Consider the following 22,308-nt stretch of genomic DNA (forward strand, 5'->3'; position numbering starts at 1 on the left):
AGCAATCCTTCAACTCTTTCCACAGAAGTCTGCCAGGAAGAGAAATGTCCAAAGTCCATTTTGAGCTCTCAGCCTGGGATTTAGCTGCAATTTTTCATGGACACTGGGCAATTACTGGCATACGAAGCCAAGGAGAAGCAAGAGAGAGAAGGCCCTGCTTCTCTAGTGAGATCATCATCTTTGCATCAGTCACTGTTAGAGACATCTCTGGTTTCTGTTCCCAGCCTAACTGCACAGAAAAGAGATATTCTAGCTTCTCCCTAGTTACGCATATGTGGAGAAAACTGAAAAAGATGGGTAATCATGGTTGTTGTAAGTACTTGGGGGCTCCAGAAGGTGTCCCTAAGAACTCTATAAAGAGGGGCTGTTTCTCTGAGATTTAGCACAAAATGGATCACAGTGCAGGTGCTGGAAGTCATCCGAAGGAGCTGAAAATTTTCCAAGCCCACACCCTCGATTGCAACTTGTTTGAGCAATTTTATTAGCAAATCTAAAGAAATAATGCTTTGATCAGAAAGGAGAGGGTTTACTCAGCATGGAAGCAGGACAAAAAAAGGGACTCAAAGGCAAATGTTAGCAGGGACTGCCCAAACCTTGTGCAAAAGAGGAGCTGAAGTCAATTGACTTGGGTAATTTCTAGGCCTCTTGAAAGATGCATCTCCAATATGGTGTCAGAAATCATAGATATCACAAGTCTGTAATCAACAGATTTCAAGGATTCAGGTCCCCTTTGGGAAGAACATCCCATCCTATCATGGTGCCACTTAAACACTTAGTTTTCCTGTCTAAATTCAATGTTCACCAAACCTTGTCTTCAGGTTGCCTTGTTGCTGCTGAACATCTGCCAACAGAAAGCAGACAGGATGCTGACACTGTTGTAGACCATCTCTGATAGTGATTTCTTATTAAAAATGTCAGTGCTGTGTTTTGATCTTATACATACATGCTGTGCTTCTGAGGTGTACCCATGAAAAGCTGGGCCAATTCTTACCAGTTGTCACCCTGCTGACAAGTGCAGGGTGCCAAGCCTTTGACTTAGAGCTGAATGCCAGCCCTGGACAGTGGGAACACAGCAAGCTGGTGCCTGCTAAGGAGGCTCCCCACAGAAAAGCTGCCGCTGCTTCACCTCAGCATATACCTTGACACAGTTGCTATCCTGAAAGCGGTTTTTTCTTACCATTTTAACTAGTTTTAAGTGACCAGTTGAGCGGCATTAAGCACATTCACATTATTGTGCAACCGTCACCACCAGCCATCTCCAGAACTTCCTCTTTCTCCAGAACATTCTCCCAAATGGAAACCCTGCACCATTCAACAACTCCTTGTTGTCCCCTCCCCACAGCTTCTGGTTGCCACCATTCTACTTCCTCTATGAACTTGACTATTCCGGGTACTTTATATAAGTGAAACCATACAATGTTTGTCCGTTCGTGTGGGGTGTATTTCATGTCGCATAATGTCTTATGGTTCATCATGTCGTGGCATGTGTCAGAGTTTCCCTCTGTTTTAAGGTTGAGTAATGCTTTGTTGAATGTATAAACCACATTTTGTTCATCTATTTGCTGATAGACACTTAGATTATTTCCACCTTTTCATTGTTGTGAATAATGCTGCTGTGATATGGGTATACAAATACCTGTTCAAGTCCCTGCTTTCCATTCTTTTGAGTATGAGAGAAAGAATTTTAAATCTCTGCAGTAGTAATACTTGATCTTCTCATAGTGTGCTATGGTTTGTGAGGCCTGTAACATATTTATCTGGTCCTGTGAAGTAGATTGGTAGGTGGGTAGACAGGGCTATTGCCTTCATTTTGCTGAAGGAAAATTGAGATGTAAAGAGGTCGAGGGGGGAGCCTAGATCCAAAAGCTGGCTTTCTAACCACCAGCCAAGGACTCTCTTCACCACCAAGCCAACTCTCAGGGCAGCAGCAATGTGTACCTTATTAACCGCTGCACCCCAGGTCCTAGCACAGGGCTGGTCCATAACAGGCGCCCAATAAACATGTGTCGTAATCTAACTTGGAAGAAAATGCAGTGAATATCTTTCATTTTCATGGTACAAAGGAAAGTACCGCATGCCTATTTAAAATATTATACTGAAGTGTGACGTGTGCATTCTCTATTCGCTATATCCTATACCCATCATTTAAAGTTGCTCCCAAAGTAAGTCATTTGGCTTTCCAACAAGGACATTATTTCATTTTATGGAAACTGGGAGAGATGCTTTGTCTTCTGAAGTATCTGGAGATTTCTTCTTCATTCCCAGACTCTTTCATCATCAAAACTACACAGCTTCTCACAGTCACTTACTTTGTTAAATTTGTAGTTTAAAATGAACATGAGGAAAACTACTTCTCCAACAAAGGATGCAGAGTTCATGTTGTGCTCAACTCTGCCAGATCATGGGCTTATTGACAATAGGTTTGGAAGAGCCTGGGAACAACCACATCCAATATATCTTTGGGAGAATTCCATCCACTATGTATCTTTCTCACCCTTGTGATGGTTTGAGAGGCAGAGGTACCTACACAGACTAAGTTGAGCTCCGGAGGTAGAGCCTGGCGTTTCTGAACTCTTGAAGAGGTCTGTGACCTGAATCAGCATCCTGATTTAAAAGCAGTAACCAGTAACACAAAGGATAAATGCTTGACGGGATGGAGACCCCATTTTCTTTTTATTTTTAATTTTATTATTATTACACTTTAAGTTTTAGGGTACATATGCACAATGTGCAGGTTTGTTACAAATGTATACATGTGCCATGTTGGTGTGCTGCACCCATTAACTCGTCATTTAGCATTAGGTATATCTCCTAATGCTATCCCTCCCCCCTCCCCCCACCCCACAACAGTCCCCGGTGTGTGATGTTCCCCTTCCTGTGTCCACTGAACAATGTCTCATTGTTCAGTTCCAACCTATGAGTGAGAACATGTGGTGTTTGGTTTTTTGTCCTTGCGATAGTTTGCTGAGAATGATGGTTTCCAGCTTCATCCATGTCCCTACAAAGGACATGAACTTATCATTTTTTATGGCTGCATAGTATTCCATGGTGTATATGTGCCATATTTTCTTAATCCAGTCTATCATTGTTGGACATTTGGGTTGGTTCCAAGTCTTTGCTATTGTGAATAGTGCCGCAATAAACATACGTGTGCATGTGTCTTTATAGCAGCATGATTTATAATCCTTTGGGTATATACCCAGTAATGGGATGGCTGGGGGAGACCCCATTTTCTATGATGTGATTATTACACATTGTGTGCCTGTGTCAACACATCTCATATACCCCATAAATATATACACCTACTATGTACTCACAAAAATTAAAGATAATAAATGCAGTGATAATAAATGCACAGAGAACTTGAACTATCTAGTGGAGCTTGTGACTTACCCAAGGTCACATAGCCAGTTAGGGCTTCCTTAAAAGTCTTTTTAGTAGTTTTTAACCTTAGAAGCAGAAGTGGGTGATGGCAGACAGAAACCAAAAGTCATGTAAATTTTATGTGTTTATAAGAATTTATTGGGGTGAGGAGATAGAGATGGACAAGTACTAGGATAGTGGTAACTGGACAAAGACCCCCTCCCACTGGACACTCTACCCTCTTCCCTGACCTCCTTCCAGAAAGGTGTCGTGGAATGTTCACAGGTATTTTGCTGAATTAAACATTCCAGGAAACACTGGTATAGACAATTTGTAATTCATTGCATAATTACTGGAATTCATTGGATAACAACCAACTCTCCAAGGCATTGTTCTCAGTGCAGACCTGGCCTGAGTATCCTCCAAATCTGAACTTTTAGAGATGAATCCAAATCAATAGAGAGCAGAGTCATAGAGAGTTACTGTCAGAGAGCATCCAGTTAAAGGGTGAATGCCAGAGCCCATGTGTATCAATCAATAGAGTGCCACATACCTATTTGAAGTATTATACCAAAGTGTGACACGTGCATTCTGCGTTTGCGCTATCCTATGCCTATCATTTAAAGTTGCTCCCAAAGTAAGTCATTTGGCTTTCCAACAAGGACATTCTTTCATTTTACAACATGCAATATATTTGTAACGACCTGTCATTTTTCTGAATTCAGTTCACCACCCTTGCAGGACGGAGAAGGACTGCCATAAATGCAAGAGGGGTACCAAGGGCAACCTGTCCCTCTGTGGGCTTGTGTGAAGGAGGAGGAGGGGAGGATGGGGGACGGCTTACACAGGTCCAGACAGCCTATGCTGGTCTCCATTACTACTAAGCCCTGACCAGGCACCTCTGGGGGCCATGGTCAAGTGTCACCTTGAAAGTTGTGATTTCAGGCCGGGCGCGGTGGCTCACACCAGTAATCCCAGTACTTTGGGAGGCCGAGGTGGGTGGATCACTTGAGGTCAGGAGTTTGAGACCAGCCTGGCCAATATGGTGAAATCCCATCTCTATAAAAAATGTAAAAATTAGTCGGGCAAGGTGGTGGGCACCTGTAATCCCAGCTACTGTATAGGCTAAGGCAGGAGAATTGCTTGAGCCCAGGAGGCAGAGTTTGCAGTGAGCCGAGATCGCACCACTGCACTCCAGCCTGGGTGACAGATTGAGACTCTGTCTAAAAAACAATGTTGTGATTTCAGAGTGATTCTAGGGTCACCTTCTTGTGGGAAAAGAAAGGAAACCCACATTTAGTGAGCAAGTACTACGTTCCAAGCACCATCCATTCTTCATTTCATTTAACCCTCACAATAACTGTAGAAGACAATTTTACTTTTCCATTCTATTCCTAAGAAAACTGAGATTCGAGAGATTTAAAAACTTGGCCAAGATCACACAGTAACCGAATGGAAGAGCTGAGACTTGACATCCGAGCTGCTGCTTTCTCAGGTTGATGGAAGTTAACTGTGGGCTTTCGTCAATTACTTTTGTTCTGGAAAGAGGCAACCAGGCAGTGGCTGGCATGAGAAAATTCTTTTCCTAGGCAAGGGAATAGAGGGCAGAAATAAACTCATCTTGGTCATTCTGAAGGCAGGGGGATGGACAAAAGGGGAATGCCAGCAACACCATGTGTTCAAAGTTGTTTTGTTGTTAACCATGGGCATTATCAAGGCCTTTAATGTTGAGCCACCTGGCAATGAATGGCTAGAGCAGATACACATTTTGTTTTTCTTGTTCATGCAGGTGCTTTAAAAAGTGGGTTCAAATAAATATTATTCACTCAATAAGCATTTGTTGAGTTCCTACTACCTATTAGGCACTGACACAGGAACAAACTAAACAAAGTCCCTCCCCAAATTCTAGTGGGGAGACAGTGAACAAATCAACAAGTAAAACCTGGTTTAACAGACAGCAATAAGCTGAATGGAGAAAAGTAAAGTACAATAAGCGAGCTTGAGGGCTGATGCAGATGTGTTTTGTATAGGGTTGTCAGGGAAGGCTTCACTAATATGGCGACACCAAGCAGGATCTAAAGGAATAGAAGGAATAAGGCATGTGACTATTGGGAAATTGTATTTCAGCAGAAGGAACAGTAAGTGCAAAGATCACAAGGCAGGGTGTGCATGGTGTGTTTGAGGCACAGCAAGGGGCCAGTGCGTCTGAGCAAAAGGAAAGAGGGAGAAGACAGGAGGAAATGGGTCAGAGCGGTAGCTGGGGCCAGAGACCATAGGGCTTTAGGCCTTGTGAGAATGATGGCTTTTATGCTGAGGTTGTCAGGGAAATCATTAGAAGTAGAGCATTTGAGTGGAGCAACGACATGATCTGACTTTTATTTTAAAAGAGTTGCTCTGCTGCTGTGTTAAGAATAGCCTGTACTGGGACAAGGGTGGAGGCATAGAGGCCAGTTAGGAGGCTGTTGCAGCCACCCTGGCGAGGGATGGTCGTTTGGAGCAGGGAGATGGCAGTGGAGGTGGTGAGGAGTGGTCAGAGTCTGGATAATTTGAAAATAGAGTCAGTTGGGTTTGCTGGTGGATTGCAATGTGGAGTATGCCAGGGGCCAAGAAGGAGTAAGCTTGCATTTCTGAGCAAAGGGTAGGAGGAGCTGACATTGGTTGAGAGGGCTGCTGCAGGTGCAGGCCTGGGTGCATGGGTATTTATGTTGGGATGGGAAGTGGGGCTGGAATCAGGAGGTCAGGTTTGGAACTACTAAGTTTGGGATGCCTATTGACATCCAAGTAGTGATCTCTCTGGAATCTGGGGCAGTGGTCTAGGCTGGAGATATAAATTTGGGACTTGTTAGCAAATAGATGGTGTTTATAGCCATGAGACTGGGTGAGATCAACTGGGGATATAATTTGGAGGGAAAAGAGGACCGAGAACTCAGCCCTGGGCACTGTAATTTTTAGAGGCTGAAAAAATGAGAAGGAACCAGGTGGAGATAGAGAAGGAGCAAAGTCCAGGGAACCCAGTGAAGAAAAGACTGAGAGTTCAATCCATATGAGGATGGAAGCTTGGCCACTGCATTTACAACACAGCAGCCATTGGTGGCCTCAACTAGAGCGGTTTTGGGGAGGGATGGGGCTAATCCTGAATGGAGCAGGTTCAAGAGAGAATGAGAGAAGGGGCAATGGGGTCTTCCAGTATAGACACCATTGAAGAAGGGTGCTGCAAAGAGGAGAGGGAAATGGGGCAGGAGTTGAGAAATGCAATTAATCAAGGACTTTTTTTTTTTTTAAGATGAGAGAAATTGCTGCAGGTTTGTATGCTGATGGGATTGATATGACAGAGGGGCAAACAATGAAGAATATATGCTTCACAGGTCAGGGGGTAGGGGAAGAAGTTCTGAAACAGCATCCTGGGGGCGGTGAGGGGGAAGCCCTGGTGCACAGGAGGGGCTCGGCCTGGATAGCAGTGGGAGATCTGCTGGCAGAGTCGGCGGGAGGCAGGGCGGACAGGCACAGGTAGGCAGGGGCAGAAGCGCCAGGAGTGTGCACTGGAGTCCAGGCCAGCAGCGGAGAGCAGAACAGAAGCAGAGGTGCTGGAAGGTTGAGAAGAGAGGAAAAGGTACAAAACAGTCATCTCACAACTAAGGAAGTGAATGGGCCAAGGAAAGACAGTTGGGTTTCTGGGAAGTAGCGAGTGCCCATGTGAAGGAAGAGACAGTCTATGTAAAATGAAGGAAAGTTATAAAGTTTAAAGTGAATTAAAATGTAAACTTCAAACACATTTTGAAATGTAAAGTGAATTCACTGTAAAATGATTTAAATTCTTTAATGACATGATTCCTCTTTTCTGAAACTTCCACTGATTCATTTTAAATCCATGATGAAACCCAAACCCAAGCAGCTGGTGTTCCCATTGCTCTTCTCTCTACCCACCCCTGCTTCCTGCCCACCAGCTCCCAGCTCAGCCCTGGGCGGTCTCCACTGGGTCCTCCAGCGCCTCTGAAGTCTGTAGTTTCCATTCACTCAGTTTCCTTTGTTTTTCCTTTATCTAAGCTCCATCTTCCCCTGACTGCCCTGCTCTCCTGTCTCTGCATTTTCATTATGCTTTAGGTGTAGCACACACTGAACAGTGGATTATTTTCTGTTTATTTTACCGGGACAGCCTCGTTTCCTCCATAGATTGGATGAGCGTGAGGTCAAGGGCAGCTCTCCTCCTAGCACTGGGCATCTACAAATATTTGACAAATTGACCAAGGTGAGAAAAAGAAGGCAAGGCTGGCTGCTGAGGCCTGGGCAGGGCTTCCTTCTCATGGACCTGGTAATGTTCAAGGCCAGAACTGCACAACTGCACCTTTGCAAATTCCATTCAGCAGCTATTAAAAAAAGGCACCCAGGTCAGAGCAACATATAATTCTCTCTAGCCTTCCCCTTTTGCAGCTCTTTAAACACTGGATGGATTTAAGCGGAATCGGAGGAGCTGCAAGGGAGGCCGGGGGTGTTTGTATTTCCTCTGTGATAGTTATCGGTGAACCAGAGAATCTTCAGCTTCCCGAAGCTGGCAGAGAGGTGACCCGTATTGAGGTCTCTCTACCCCCTAGGTGGCATCAAATTGAGCCCCGCACAGTTATTAGAGGGATAATGGGATTCATTTCAGCAAGGACTGCCTGGCTGGGGCCGAGCTTATTTTAATTTTCAATGTTAATAAACTTGTGGCTATTGCTTTTTTCACACTGATGTGCCTCACACCTCATTTCACTGGCCCATTAGGCAATTACCAGCAGTGCCTCTGTTCCCAGCACCTCTTAAACACGGAGCAATTATGCTTATTTGGTGAATGATGATGAAACTTGGAGGAGGCAAATGCACTGGCATAGAACTTTCCTTCCAACTTCATCAGGTGTGCACTGATGAAGCACCCCCCTCAGTGAAAAACTGGGCTGTGACTCCAGTCTTCCTGATAGCAGAGATACGGGGACTGTCGCCTTGTGGTCCCCAGCGTAAGCCCACCAGCATGCCACGTGAGCCAGCCCCGCTGACCCAGACTCAGTCCCCCCAGTGCTGGGCTGTGAAAACAGACCATTCAGCTTGGGAAATGAGCTGATAATGCTCTTCATCTATCTTGAAATGGGAAGTTTCCAGTAGGTCTTAAGTGTGTATTAATGCACGAGAGTAATGATCCCTTTATTTACAAAGTTGTTTAATTCCTCACTTCTGTGGTCCTTGTGGGCCTGAGTGGATTCTTCATTTACCAAATTTCTCCATGATTTTCACAGCTGCTTAAACAACCCTTGTCTTCCCCCTTCCCAATCCTTTGACTGATAGAGGAGCAAAGCAATTGCCAGCCTGACTTCCAACTCCATTTGCAGAATCTTCCTAGTTCGAAGAATGGGTTCATGTGGGGGGCCAGTGGGCCAGTGTGTGGACTGGAGCCCAGACACAGACGTGGCCCTGCATCTCGAGAGCAGTGCCCTTGCCCTTGGCTGATGACACTGCTCCCCTCTGCTCTGTGGTGGCCTCACTCCACTCCACAGTCCTCCTCTGCCTGACCCAGTTATTGCCCAGGGCTAGCATGCTTGCCCCCAATGTCCCCAAATCCCTGCTTCCTACTCAACAAGTTTCAGTCATTTGCAATGAGGGATAGGCTGTGCATATAACTCCTTTCAGAATGGGGTGTTTCTGGGTTCCTGGTTCCAGGGCTTTTCAAGCTGAAGTTTGCTACATGTTAGTGGTACTGACACCACTTTAGTGGGTTGCAACTCAAGACTTCTTTTTTTTTTTTTTTTTTAAGAAATGAAAAAGAAGCTGAGCATAGTGGCTTCCACCTGTAATCCCAGCACTTTGGGAGGCTGAAGCAGGTGGGCCCTTTAGCCAAGGAGTTTGAGACCAGCCTGGGCAATACAGGAGACTGTGTCTCTATAAAAAAATTAAAAAATTAGCCGGGCATAGTGGCACTTGCCTGTCATTCCAGCTACTCAGGAGGTTGAGGTGGGAGGATTGCTGGAGCCCGGGAGGTCAAGGCTGCAGTGCACCATGATAGCACCACTGCACTCCAGCCTGGGCAACACAGGGAGACCAGAAGAGAGAGACAGAGAGAGAGAAAGAAAGAAAGAAGGAGAAGTAAGGAAGGAAGGAGAAAGAAAAAGAAAGAAAGAAAGAAAAAGAAAGAAAGAAAGAAAGAAAGAAAGAAAGAAAGGGAAAGAAAGAGAAGGAAAGAAAGGAAGGAAGGAAAAAGAAAGAGGAAGGAAGGAAAGAAAGAAAAAGAAAGGGACAAGAAGGGAAAATATCAGAGTGCATGGTGAAGGGAAGTATTGTTTTGCTACGGAGTTTTGTTTTGTTTTGTTCATGGAACAGCTAGTTATTGAATAGCTATTCTGTAGCAGACTGAGTTCAATGAGCTGGTTTCAGTGATATGTTTTTCTGTCCACTTGTAGGTACATGTCTACTGGATCACAGTTATAAAATCTATCTCTGAAGTAGATGGATGTAAAATATCTTGGATAATCTGAGGTGTCGTTCCCAGCACTCTCCAGGACCTGAGACTGACTCTGGCTCCAAGGCTCTCAGCTCTGGTCTTTCAGTGCTCTTGGTTGCCCTGTGGTTGCTGGGCAGGATTCAGCGTATGTGATTTTTAAGATTTTTTTTGCCCTTCTCCCTGGGGGACAGAGGCTGGGGCTAGGCATCTGGAAGCATATGGCTCAAAGAGAAGGCAGTCACAGACTTAGGTGGCAGGGACCCAGGTAGCACACAAACATCAGGACCTCCAAGCCAAATGATGGTGGGCTTGAACCCCTTCACTCAGACAAGTCTCTGTCTGGGGAAGACATTTTTGTGCCCAGAATCAGTGAGATCCTCTGTGGGGTGGGCCGGCCCGAATTTCTAAAAGTAGTACTTATGAAGACTGTTTTTAGCCCTTGGATAGTTTCAGATGGTCTCTGTGGCATTTACTACAGTCACAAATGGGAAAGGCAGTAACACGAAAAAGCTTCTGTTTTTCTGACTTCAGAAATTCTGGATTGGTGATGACTGTGTCGGGGGACCTTGCAGGAGAGTTTCCCCGTGTTTCTTGGCTGGATTTTTAGCGGCGTCTCCCAAGTTTCCTTTGGGATCCTTGCCATTCCAAGTGCTGGGCTTGTCATAGGGATGGAGTCTGGAGGAGAGCTGGAGTTTGAATCTGAGATAACACTGGGGGTGCAGTAAAGTGTGAAGGGATATGGGAGCCAGCCTTCCGTTCAAAGAGGGCCTCAAATTTAGACGTTTGGTGTTATCTTCAAAGTGAGGTTACAAGATAATAGGATGGAAGGGAGACGGTTTGCACATAACTTTGTTTCCTATTATAGAACAAAGCTACTGATAGGTCTTTATAAATTAATACCTTAAAAATTATGTAATTATAAATAGCTCTGTTATATTGCATTTTATTTTTTGGTGTTAAAAGCTTTAGATGGTCAAATGTCTATAATTTTTTGTAACTTTAGTTTTGTAATAGACCGAGGCCAATGAGGCTTTGGTTTGATCAGTTTGAGAAGATGGATCCAGGGTATGCCTGAATGTCAATCCCATGAGAATGCTAAGTGGAAGCTATTCTAGAAAAATCATTTCACGCCACTCTCTTCGTCAGCTAAGGAAAAGGTAAAAGCAAAATGTAATTCTGTTTACCGAGTGCTTCCGACATTTTCAGTGTAGCACTGTAACAGATGATGGGCAACATGTCCCCAGATGGCATCTTCACAAAGTATATGACACTTCCCAAAGTATATGACACAAAGTATATGACATTATTTCACGAAGTATATGAAATAATGAGGTGGGGAGGGGAAGCCTCAAGCCAAATACCCCCCACCACAGCAGCACTGGAAAGCTCAGACATTCTTTCTCCTTTTACTTTACTTCATCTGTTTTAAAAAAGAATCTTTTCCTACTCTAAGTCATATATTCAGAAAACTTTGAAAATCTAAAAATAATTCAAAGCCAAAGAAAAAGAAAAAATAATCACCCACAACCCTTCCTTTCTCTCTATCTGACTGGGGCTGCCAGTCCCAGTACCCAGCCAGGCAGGGCGGCCATCAGTGGCGGCATGGCACACACCCTTGCAGTCTATTTCTCTTTATCTTTACAGAGACATGTAGATTGAAAGGGGCATCATTCTTTTCTTCTCCCTGTGTTTCAGGACTATCAGGCAGAGTGCAGGACAGTTCTCCAGGTGTCCTTGGACTGAGTCAGTTCTTCTCCCTCTTTTTTTTTTTTTTTAATTTTAGACGGAGTCTTGCTCTGTCACCCAGGCTGGAGTGCAGTGGTGTGATCTCGGCTCACTGCACTCTCTGTCTTTCGGTTCAAGTGCTTCTCCTGCCTAGGCCTCCCGAGTAGCTGGGATTATAGATGTGTGCCACCACACCCAGCTAATTTTTGTATTTTTAGTAGAGATGGGGTTTCACCATGTTGGCCAGGCTGGTTTCGAATTCCTGACATCAGGTGATCTGCCTGCCTCGGCCTCCCAAAGTGCTGGGATTACAGGTATGAGCCACCGCGCCTGTCCTCTCCTCCCTTTCTTGCTTACAGTTCTCAAGCTTAACTGCTGAATGTGCTGGGAATGGAACATCCTGAGATAGGGAGGGACTGACTTGAACAGCCCAGCTCTGTTCCAGCACCCTCTAGAAACAAGATGTTTCTTTGCCTTAGCTCCAAATTACGATTTTCCAGTCAGATCTCTTAGTAACAAAGCTAGCATGTTGCTCTCCATCTGACCAACTCCTTAGTCTGTCTCAACTGGTTTCTAATTCTGAGATGAAGAAGTGTGATTAATTATCAACCTCCAACATAGACTTTAAAGAATTGCATTATTCTACCACATGTTGTGTTGTACCTTGCTTTTTTCACACAGAAATAAATCACAAACACTTTTTTCATGACAATAACTATTTTGTCTACAGCATGACTTCTAATGGCTGCATTAACCCAACATGTAGATGTGCTATACTTTACCTAACCAGTTCTCTTCTTCAATTTAGGCTGTTTCCAGTTTATAAAAAAGTTACAAATAGTGTTGCAATCAATGATCTTATACTTTAGACCTTAGTATACATCTCTGATTATTTGTGATAAAATCTTAGAGTTGGAATTAAGGTATATGCATAATATTTAGACTTTTTTTTTAAAAGGCTTTATTGAGATGTAATTGGCCTACAATAAATCGCACATAGTTAAAGTGTACACTGTGATATGTTTTAACATATATTTGCATCCATGGAATCATCATCACAATCAAGATAGTGAACATACCCATCATCCTTGTGTCCCTCTGTAATCCCTCCTTCCTCCTGGCCCACCCACTGTGTCCTGAAGCAATCACAGATCTGCTTTCTGCCACTATAGATGACTTTGCATTTTCTGGAATTTTATATAGATGGAATTACACAGTATGTGCTATTGTTCGTCTGGTTTCTTTCATCCAGTATACTTATTCTGAAATTCATCTACGTTGTTGAGTTTATCAACAATTGTATGAATAGAGCACAATTTATTAATCCACTCACTTGTTGATGGCTATTTGGGTTATTTCTGGATTTAGAGGATTAGAAATAAAGCTGCTATGAACGTTTGTGTCCAAGAGTTTGTGTAGACTTCAGCTTTCATTTCTCTTGGGTAAATACCTACAAGTGCAATGGCTGGGTCATATGGCAAGGTGTATGTTTAACTTCTTAAGAAACTGCGAAGCAGATAAAGCATTGCACCATATTAAGTTTTGATATTGGTCGGGGGCAGTGGTTCACGCCTGTAATCCCAGCACTTTGGGAGGCCGAGGCAGGCGGATCACGAGGTCAGGAGATCAAGACCATCCTGGCTAACACGGTGAAACCCCGACTCTACTAAAAATAAAAAATAAAAAATAAAAAATTAGCCGGGTGTGGTGGTGGCACACGCCTGTAGTCCCAGCTACTCGGGAGGCTGGGGCAGGAGAATGGCATGAACCCAGGAGATGGAGCTTGCAATGAGGGGAGATCACGCCATTGCATTCCAGCCTGGGTGACAGAGTGAGACTCTATCAAGAAAAAAAAAAAGTTTTGATATTTAATTTAAAATAATGCAAGTGAATTTGCGTTAGTCTAAAGTGCCCTTAGATTAAGAGCGTAGGATCATAGGACAGGGGATCTAGAATGTACTTGAGAGTGTACATCCAGTTCTTTGCTTTACTACAGAGGAAGCAGTGATCCACAGAAGCAAAGTGAGTTTTCCAAGGTCTTTCACCTTAAAGGCTAGTCTCTTTACTCTTCTATAAGACCTTTCAATGTGGGAGCAATGCTACCGTCATGTTGCAATTTCCCAACATAGCCCTGTGTTATGGCCACAAGGGCACAGATTTCACCTTGCATGTTACACAACTTTGGGCATGAAACATGTTTTGAAACTGGAGAATTTGTCAAGACCTGGAGTAAAGAGAATCAAAAGGGTAATAAGTATAATCTACAGGAAATCATATTTGACCACTCACCGTATCAACGTCAGTGCAACAGCAAGTAAAATAAAAATGTGCTATCATCGTGGATCCTTGGAGCATGGAGGAGGTCCACCTAGTTTCTGAACAAACTGATGGATCCAAAGATTCAGACCACTGAGCAGCCCATTAAAAGTGAAGACAACAGCAGTGCCATTTACCCAGCTGCCTTGGTTTACCTTCCTAGCACCCACTTCTTATTATCATATTCATAAGTGTGGCCTCTAATCAGTCTTCTTAAGTAAAGTTAACAAGTATATGTGTGCACTCTCTTGAAATTGTTTTGCTTAGCCTAAGAAGCTGTCATGGGGTTGAGAAGGCTGCCGCTTTAACCAGATTTCATCTCTGTGTGTCACTGCTCATGTCAAAGTAAAAATGTGCTCAGACATAAGAGTTGTCCTGCTTTCATCAAGAGCGCCAGCCTCCCTGAGCCTCGTTCCACTTGGTTAAGCTTGTTATTTAAATTGTTAAAATTGAGACATCGGCAGTAAATTTCAGAGAAGATATAACAATTATTAGATACAAGCTGGGCTCTTGTACTTGAGAATATCCCATGCCCTCCATCCACCAGCAGAATTAGCCACAAATAATTTACAATGGTTTCTCTAAGAAGTGCACCCTGTAGTACTTGGATGGCATTAAATCACAGTCTGTCTCCAACTGGATAATATTTCTAACTTTAAGATAGATTTGGTTCCAGTCAGCAGAGTGGCGGCACACTCCAGAGGCTACCTTTTAATGCCTATAACTCTTGAAGAGCTGAGTGAGGATCCTGAAGCTGCCTTCTGCCTACGAGCTTTGTGTTTGGGTAATTTTATACATCAGGCATTGGAGCCACAGTCCAGAACAATCGTCCTGTAAGGGTGAGGAGAAGTAAAAGCCAGGAGGCTCTCTGAGTGACCTTGTGTCACTGTGACCTTGTGGTGATCATGTCCTGTTCCCTGTCTGACTGTGCCCAGGCAAAGGTTGGAGAGAAGGGATAAGAATGGGTGAAACTTGGAGTCTACAGGTAGATCATCAGAGGCCACCTGGTCTGACTTCTCCAGCCTCCCTCTCAGTGAAGGAACCCCAAAAAGGACATGATTATTTAGGAGTTGATTCATTCTTTTGACTTTAAGATCAACAGAATTCCCCAGAGTTGGTTGTTGTTTTTGTCGTTGTGTAATATGAACGACTCTCAAGCCAAACGTCTCCCAAAATCGGTACTTATGGAGTGGATTGCTTGGACACAAATGTAGTACCTGACATTTAGTGATGTTAAATATCATCAGAGTGATGAAACTTCATCAAAGTGATTTTGGTCCACTATTTAGTGATGCTAAATTTCATCAGAGTGATTTTGGTCCATTATTTCTATTAATGAAAATATTTTAAAAGTTTGAACCTGACATTTGATGTGTCAGACTGTATATTCTTTAAATTTCTGTACCTTTGTCCAAATCATAGAGAAAAATAGTAATTCCAGAGCTGGGAGAAAACTTGCACATTGCCAATCCAATGCTCTCTTTTAAAAAAATCAATAAACTAAGAACTAGCCAGGCCAAATCGCTTTCCCAAAGTCATACATCAAGATAGTGGCATTAAACCACAAATGCTCTTTGAGTATATGTTGTCTCGTTATTTGAAAATTCATCTCACTATAAAATAAGCACACATTTCTTCATTTTATTCATAAGACTATTCTATAAAATAAAAGGTATATATAAATAAACATACCTTTCTAAGGTCAGGACCTGGTCTTGGCATTTCCGTCTGTATTATCCACTCCCAAGGCATCACCTGAGATCCTCTTACCTGTACAGTCTGGTTTATTTTCGGGAATTGGCTTATGTGATTATGGAGGCTGGCAAGTCTAAAATCTGCAATGTGGAACAGGCTGAGACCCAAGAGAGCCAATGGTGCAGTTACAGTGTAAAGGCTGGCAGAGGGTCACTGATTCAAATATTAGTCTCATCCAGAAGCACCCTTTAATTTGACACATAAAATTAACCATCACAAGGGGTTAATACCCTTTGAAACAAAATTTTCACTATTAAGGTATGGGAGTTAGTGGATATTCCTTCTTGTCCTCCCCTGTCCTCCACCCCACCAGTCACCCTTGCCCTCCGGATGGGCTGAAATGCAGTAATTCCTATGGCCGCTCTGAAGACCACCTGCACAATTGAGCAAGAGGTTGTGCTTGCATGTAAATGGAGCCCAGCTTGATATCTCACCTTTCTTTTTTCCCTTTTTCCCTGGCTCACTCCTTCTTTCACTCACTTTTGCATCCCTGGGATGCTACAAAGCTTCAGTACATAAACTTTGGCCTCAGGCTTCATTTTTCTAGGAACTTGGCCTACTGTATCTTATTAACTAGCAACCCCCTCCCCCCTTTTTTTTTCTCTTTTGAGACAGGGTCTTGCTCTGTCCCCTAGGCTGGAGTGCAGTGGCACGATCATGGCTTACTGTAACCTCAACCTCTGGGGCTCAAGTGATCCTCCCACCTCAGTCTCCCAAGTAGCTAGGATTACAGGCATACACCACCATGCCCAGATAATTTTTATTTAATTTTTTTTTTTTTTTTTTTGTAGAGATGGGGTCTTGTTTTGTTTCCCAGGCTGGTCTCAAACTCCTGGGATCAAGTGATTCTCCTGTCTCAGCCTCTGAAAGTTCTGGGATTACAGGTATAAGCCACTGCACCCAGCCTGCAAACCCCTTTTCAAATCTGATTAACAGCCAGAATCCCATTGTACAAAATACACACTCCCAACTTTGCACTCATATAATTTCAAGATCCTCTTACTGCAACGTTTCAGTTGCTTCCCTCTGACCTTTTAAAAGCCAGTTGTATATTATGTCCTGAGCTTCAGTGTCAGGTACTATTATTACCACTTGTACATTGAATCTGAACTTTAACTTTGTCAGTTTGACTCACGTAGCCCAAATCAATCCTCTCTGTCTAGACAAAACAATTTAACTTTGTAACTGACCAATTACGTAGCACTTATTTATTGGAAAATTTGTAAGTTCAGGGCATGGTGAGGGGTATGAAGTATACAAGACATAATTTCTGCTCTCAAAATGCTCACAGTCTACCAAGTATTTTTGCTTTCAGTTCCCTCATCAAATTGAAAATATATTTACCAAATTAAACATTTGAAATAATTTTATAAGGTCTATTGAGCCACATGTTCAAAATTCGAATGCTCTGGTTGGCGCCATTACAAATCTTGGTAGTGATGAGCCAGCAGATGCAAACCAAGCTTGGAGACTGCAGAGGAGGAAGGAGGCAGTAGCTGGAGGCAGTGAGAGACCTCAGCAGGTTTAAGGAAGCTTTTTTCTCTTGGGGCTGGCTGTTATTTTAAGGAGACTTGAAGGGGGCAGAGCCACACACAATACAAAAATGGCAAGCCATCCATAGACAATGTTGGCTCTGAAATATACAGAATAATTGTTTTTTAGTGGTATACTTAGAATCTTAAAACTTGTTTAAGCCAATGTTACGATTAAATTACAGTCAGTTTCTGAAGCACAGAGGGACTTGCAAGATGGAAGAGAAATCTGATGGCTAAAATTAGGTTGTAGCGTTTTCCAGCATTTTCCTGCTATCTGACTACCAGAGAGGCACAGATAATCCAAGTTAGTAGTGTAATTGGTAGTTGGCGAGAAGTCTTCTGTTTTAGGTACACATCTCAGCCATTTTTTATTTTTTTTTACCATATTTTTGAGTCTATAAAAAGAAGATGCAGGGCTGGGTGTGGTGGCCACTGCTGTAATCCCTGCACTCTGGGAGGCCAAGGCAGGAGGATCACTTGAGCTCAGGAGTTCAAAACCAGCTTGGGCAGCATGGCAAACCCCCATCTCCACCAAGAATACAAAAAACTAGCTGCACATGGTAGCATGTGCCTGTAGTCCCAACTACTCAGGAGGCTGAGGTGGGAGGATCGCTTGAGCTTAGGAGGTGGAGGTTGCAGTGAGCCGAGTTCACGCCACTGAACTCCAGGCTGGGTGACAGAGCGAGATCCCATCCGAAAAAGAAAAGAAAAAAGATGCGGATAGACTCTTTTGAAATAAAGGACTAGACAGAAAACCTTTATGAACAACGTATTTCCTGAATTACAGATGCACTATCTCAACATATCCCTGAACTGTGAAAAATTACTATAAGATCTAATATCTTTAAAAACATCCTTTTGTTTTATTTTGCCTTTTGATAATTGGTCTTGACCCTTTTCAGGCAAAACTCCTACTGACTTTCAATTGATTGAGCTGATTTGACTTGAATAAGGTCAGCTACAAATGGTCCCCTTTCTACTCTACATTCTCATCACGTGATGCAATGTGTCATAACGCCACAATGATATGTATTGGCAATCTTATACTGGTGATTAATTGCTGGGAAAGTAATTTCTTTATAATTGCACTCGAATGCTTTTGGTGGCCTGACATCATAGGGAACTCAGGTACACTGGCTCAGTAGGGCCCCAAGAATCTGATTTAATACTCCCATCCTACCCCACATGAACCCATCTTGGAAAATAATGGTAGCAGTTAACATGTCTTGAATGCTGACTCCGCCAGGCACTGTGTAAAACAGTTTGCATTCACCAGCCTCAGCTCCTGTAATCTTCATGACAGCCCCATGGGGCAGGTACTATGAGGCATGTGTTACTGGCCTAGTTGGAGACCACTGGAGAGGTCAGTTATATTGCCCAAGGCCACATAGGTGTTTGGGAGGCAGACACACTGGCTCCAAAGCCCAGCAGAGGCCCTGCAACAGCTGCCTCATTTTCCTCTCCCACCTGGCCTTCCCCCTCTTCTCCCTCTCCCCCATATCCCTGCCATACAGCCTCTTGCTGATTTGCCACCCTTCCAAGGGGCTTCCCCTGCTCAGTGCCCTTGCACTTGCTTTTTGTTCTGCCTGGCCCACTCTTCCTGCTTGTTGTCATGTGGCTGGATTCTTTTAACATGTTAGATGTCAGCTCACATGCCACCGTTCTGGGCAGGCTGTCCCTGATCACTCCCTGGAAAGTGGGCCTCCTCTCCTGGCTAGCTGGGTTAGTGCCACTTACTATGTCAAATCTCCTTCCTTTATAGCGTTTCTCACAATCTATAACTATCTTGTTTGCAATAGCATTTTGTTTATCTCCCACTGGAACGTAAGTCCTAGAGGACAGCTTTGACTTCAGTATCACTCTAGCTCAAGCACCTAGGACAGTGACCAATGCTTCATAGATGCTCCACCACGACTGCTGAATGTTCAAGGAGCCAAGCTAGTAGGAACAAAACTGCTGATGGGGTGCCTGGCAGGTGTGTAGCCTGGGTGGGCTCCAGGTGGAAGGGAGCAAAGGTGCTGAAGCGGATAAGTGTGGGCTTCAGAAGGAAGACACCTTTCCAATAGAGCTTGCTTTTTTTGTGCTTGTCTACTGCCTTGTTCTCTGATTTCTCCTCTGGGCTTACTCTAGATGCACCCTATGCCTCTCAAGCATTTTCTTGCTCGCAGTGGAAATACTTGCCTCAGTGCCAGGAGAGATGTTGAAACTGACTTTTGCTGTCTCAGGACTGATGGGGACTGGCGTTTGCTTTGCAGGGTCACTGTGAACACCAGACAGTCCAGGAAATCCAAGAAGGCAGCTAACCAAAGGGACTTCAGCATCTGGAAGACTGGACTGAGGCGGGGGTGTACTTGACAGGGGTGGCCACTGACCACACACCTCCTTGAAAGGTGTCGTGGCTCATTACCAGCCGGTTTTCTTGGTGAGAAGTGACTTGATCCTAATGCTTTGGTGTGAGCCCACTGCCTCAGGAGGACTTGTTGGCCCTAACTAAGTATGAAACCAGTTATTAGATAAAATATCTTTTTACCCCAAGGTTGGGAGGGAGATGGGAAGGGCCACTAGTATTTGCAGGGTCAGCCTGCTCCTGTTTCTGGCAGCACACAGCAGGGCTCCAGCATCATGAGGCAATGCACATTCACTCTCCAAGTTCAAAGCGCATCCTTGCAGCCTTTCAAAGCGTCTGACATCCTTTCAAGTTCGCTGTTACAAAGGCAAATGCAAATAGAGCGCGTTTCGGAGGCGTTGTGTCAGTCAGCCCTCAATCTGTATGTTCTTCCAGACACTCCTTCTCCTGCCTGATTTATTTCATATTAAAAGGGCTGTCAATCTGCATCAAGGGAACAGGTTGAGAAAGAGTGAGTGATGTTTGTCGAGTGGGCTCTTTGTTGTTGTTTGCTATTGTTAAAAATAACGGTCCCCCCATCTTTGTGGCCATATTCCTGACTCACCCTACACAGCTCTCCTTGCCTCTGCTTACCTTGTCTGCAGGTATCTACACACCAGGGGTATGAATTCCACGTACTAGAAACATTTCCACTAGAAACGTATTTTGTGAGGCTGTGGCAGACCCTTTTTTATTATCCATCAAATATATCTCTTTTTACCTTCTGATGGCTTGGCAACAGGACCATTCTTTTTTCAAATAAAATAAATGTGCCTGCAGCATGGCAGAATATTCAGCGTTGAAGAGGCTTTGCCCTGGCTAATGCGAGCTGCATTCTGCGGGCTTCATTACGACGGGACACTAATGATGCACTCCACGGCTCCCGACGGGATTGCTTTATTGTACCAGCTGCATTATTGTTTTATGTTAGTATATTGATTATTGCCTTCTCCTGTCATTTAGGCCAGGTTTTCTTACTTTTATCTGCAATTTTGGCCTACAAATAGAATTGCCCCATCATTCTGTACTATTAATTTTTGAAGGTGCCTGATACCTTGTGAACCAACCAATCAAGCCTGTCTTCACTTGCCATATGAAAACTCCCAAATTACAAAGTCACAAGAAGTCAGATGGTCTCTGAACATAGAGTCTTAAGCTAGTGGCTTTAATTTGAGTGTGCATGGGAATTACCTTCAGGAGCTTGTTGAAAGGTAAACTCCTGAGCCCCAACCCCAGAAATGTAGCAGGTGTAGGGTTGGGGCCCAGGAAGCTGCCTTTTAAATAATCACTTGGGTGATGCTCAGGATAAGGCATGGGATGGGAGTGAAGGTAGAGTCAGGTGCTTGGCAATGAGGGAACTGGCAGGAGGCCACAGACTGTATTCCTTGACCCAGGCTCCACTCTCCTCCCTCCAGGCTGTCTCCTGGCTCCTCCCTTGCCCAGTCTTTTCTCCCCTCATACTGTCTCTTTTTGGCTCTGCTATCAAGAGGTATTTCAGATGAGAACATAACCACTTAGGAGAAAGGACCAAATCAGAAATGATATTAATGCTGCTGTCTTCCTTCCAAAAGAATTAGCCACATAATACAATTTTATGGTGAAGAGACAGGACGGAGAGGGGAGGAATAAGAAAAATATTCTAGAATAAAACTATATGCAAACCATCGTTCAGTAACAAAGCCCTCCAGGGCCTGAGGAAAATGCTGTTTTCAAGGAAGCAACAGACTCACCTCTGTGAGGCTGGGACACGGGGAGAAGCCATGAGGCACCCAGGGAGGGCCAGATGCAAGAAGATGCTGCCATGGGAAGCGCTTTCCCTTGGTTCACAGCTCCACAGACTCCCTTTGCTTTCGGGTAACACCCACTGAAAGGTGGGCCCTGAAGAGAATAGGGCAGATCCATGAGGACCCAATGGGAACTGGGAAGAAAACTCATGGAACACCTACAAATAAATAAATTATATTAGAAACAAAGGTAATAAATACCCCAGACTCATTGATTCCACTTATGGTACTGTATGTTACTTTTATCTGTGTCCAGAGGTTATTTACATCTATCATATTTGTACAGTGGAAATATACAATAGTGGGCTACTATGTGTCTTATTCCAATTTTGCATTCAGTGACATCACCTTGGCAACTTGAGATGGACCATGGTAGGAGTATTTACACTGTTGAAATCAGCATATGTTGCGAATCAGTGCTTGATTTATTGTTTTGTTGACTAGACTTAAAAAGGCGATGGAGAAAATGTTTAATGATGCAGATTAAGCTTAAAAGGGTGTCATGTCTGTAGCTGTTACATTAGGAGTAGCACAAAAATTTGAGGGAATATTCTTCCAGTATATGGAAACTATTATCTGATTCAGCAAAGACGTCACTCATGTCATTGATGAAACAATGTAGCTCTAACACATGTCTTTGTTTTTCACTTTTGTTCTACTCATTAATGTAAATGAAAATATCAACCACTATTCATGTCAGAATTATACTTGTTTATCACTCGCAGCCTACGATTAGTATGGATATAAGAGTTTGCCAAAAATCTGCGAAAGCCTTTTAAGAGATTCAGTTGGCTATATGGAATTGCAATAAAGAGAGTCTGCTAATTTTATTTTTATTTGTAAATTATGTGCTACACATCCTTCAAATAAGTAAAATTCATAATAAACTTATGTGCACATAAATTTATAGCTTCTACATACAGACAGCTTCTTTCTTCCTGCCTCTTCCCCTCCCCATGCCAATTATTAAACATTTGCTAG

This window comes from Pan paniscus, chromosome 6, assembly GCF_029289425.2.
Source record: "Pan paniscus chromosome 6, NHGRI_mPanPan1-v2.0_pri, whole genome shotgun sequence".
Classification (NCBI taxonomy): domain Eukaryota; kingdom Metazoa; phylum Chordata; class Mammalia; order Primates; family Hominidae; genus Pan; species Pan paniscus.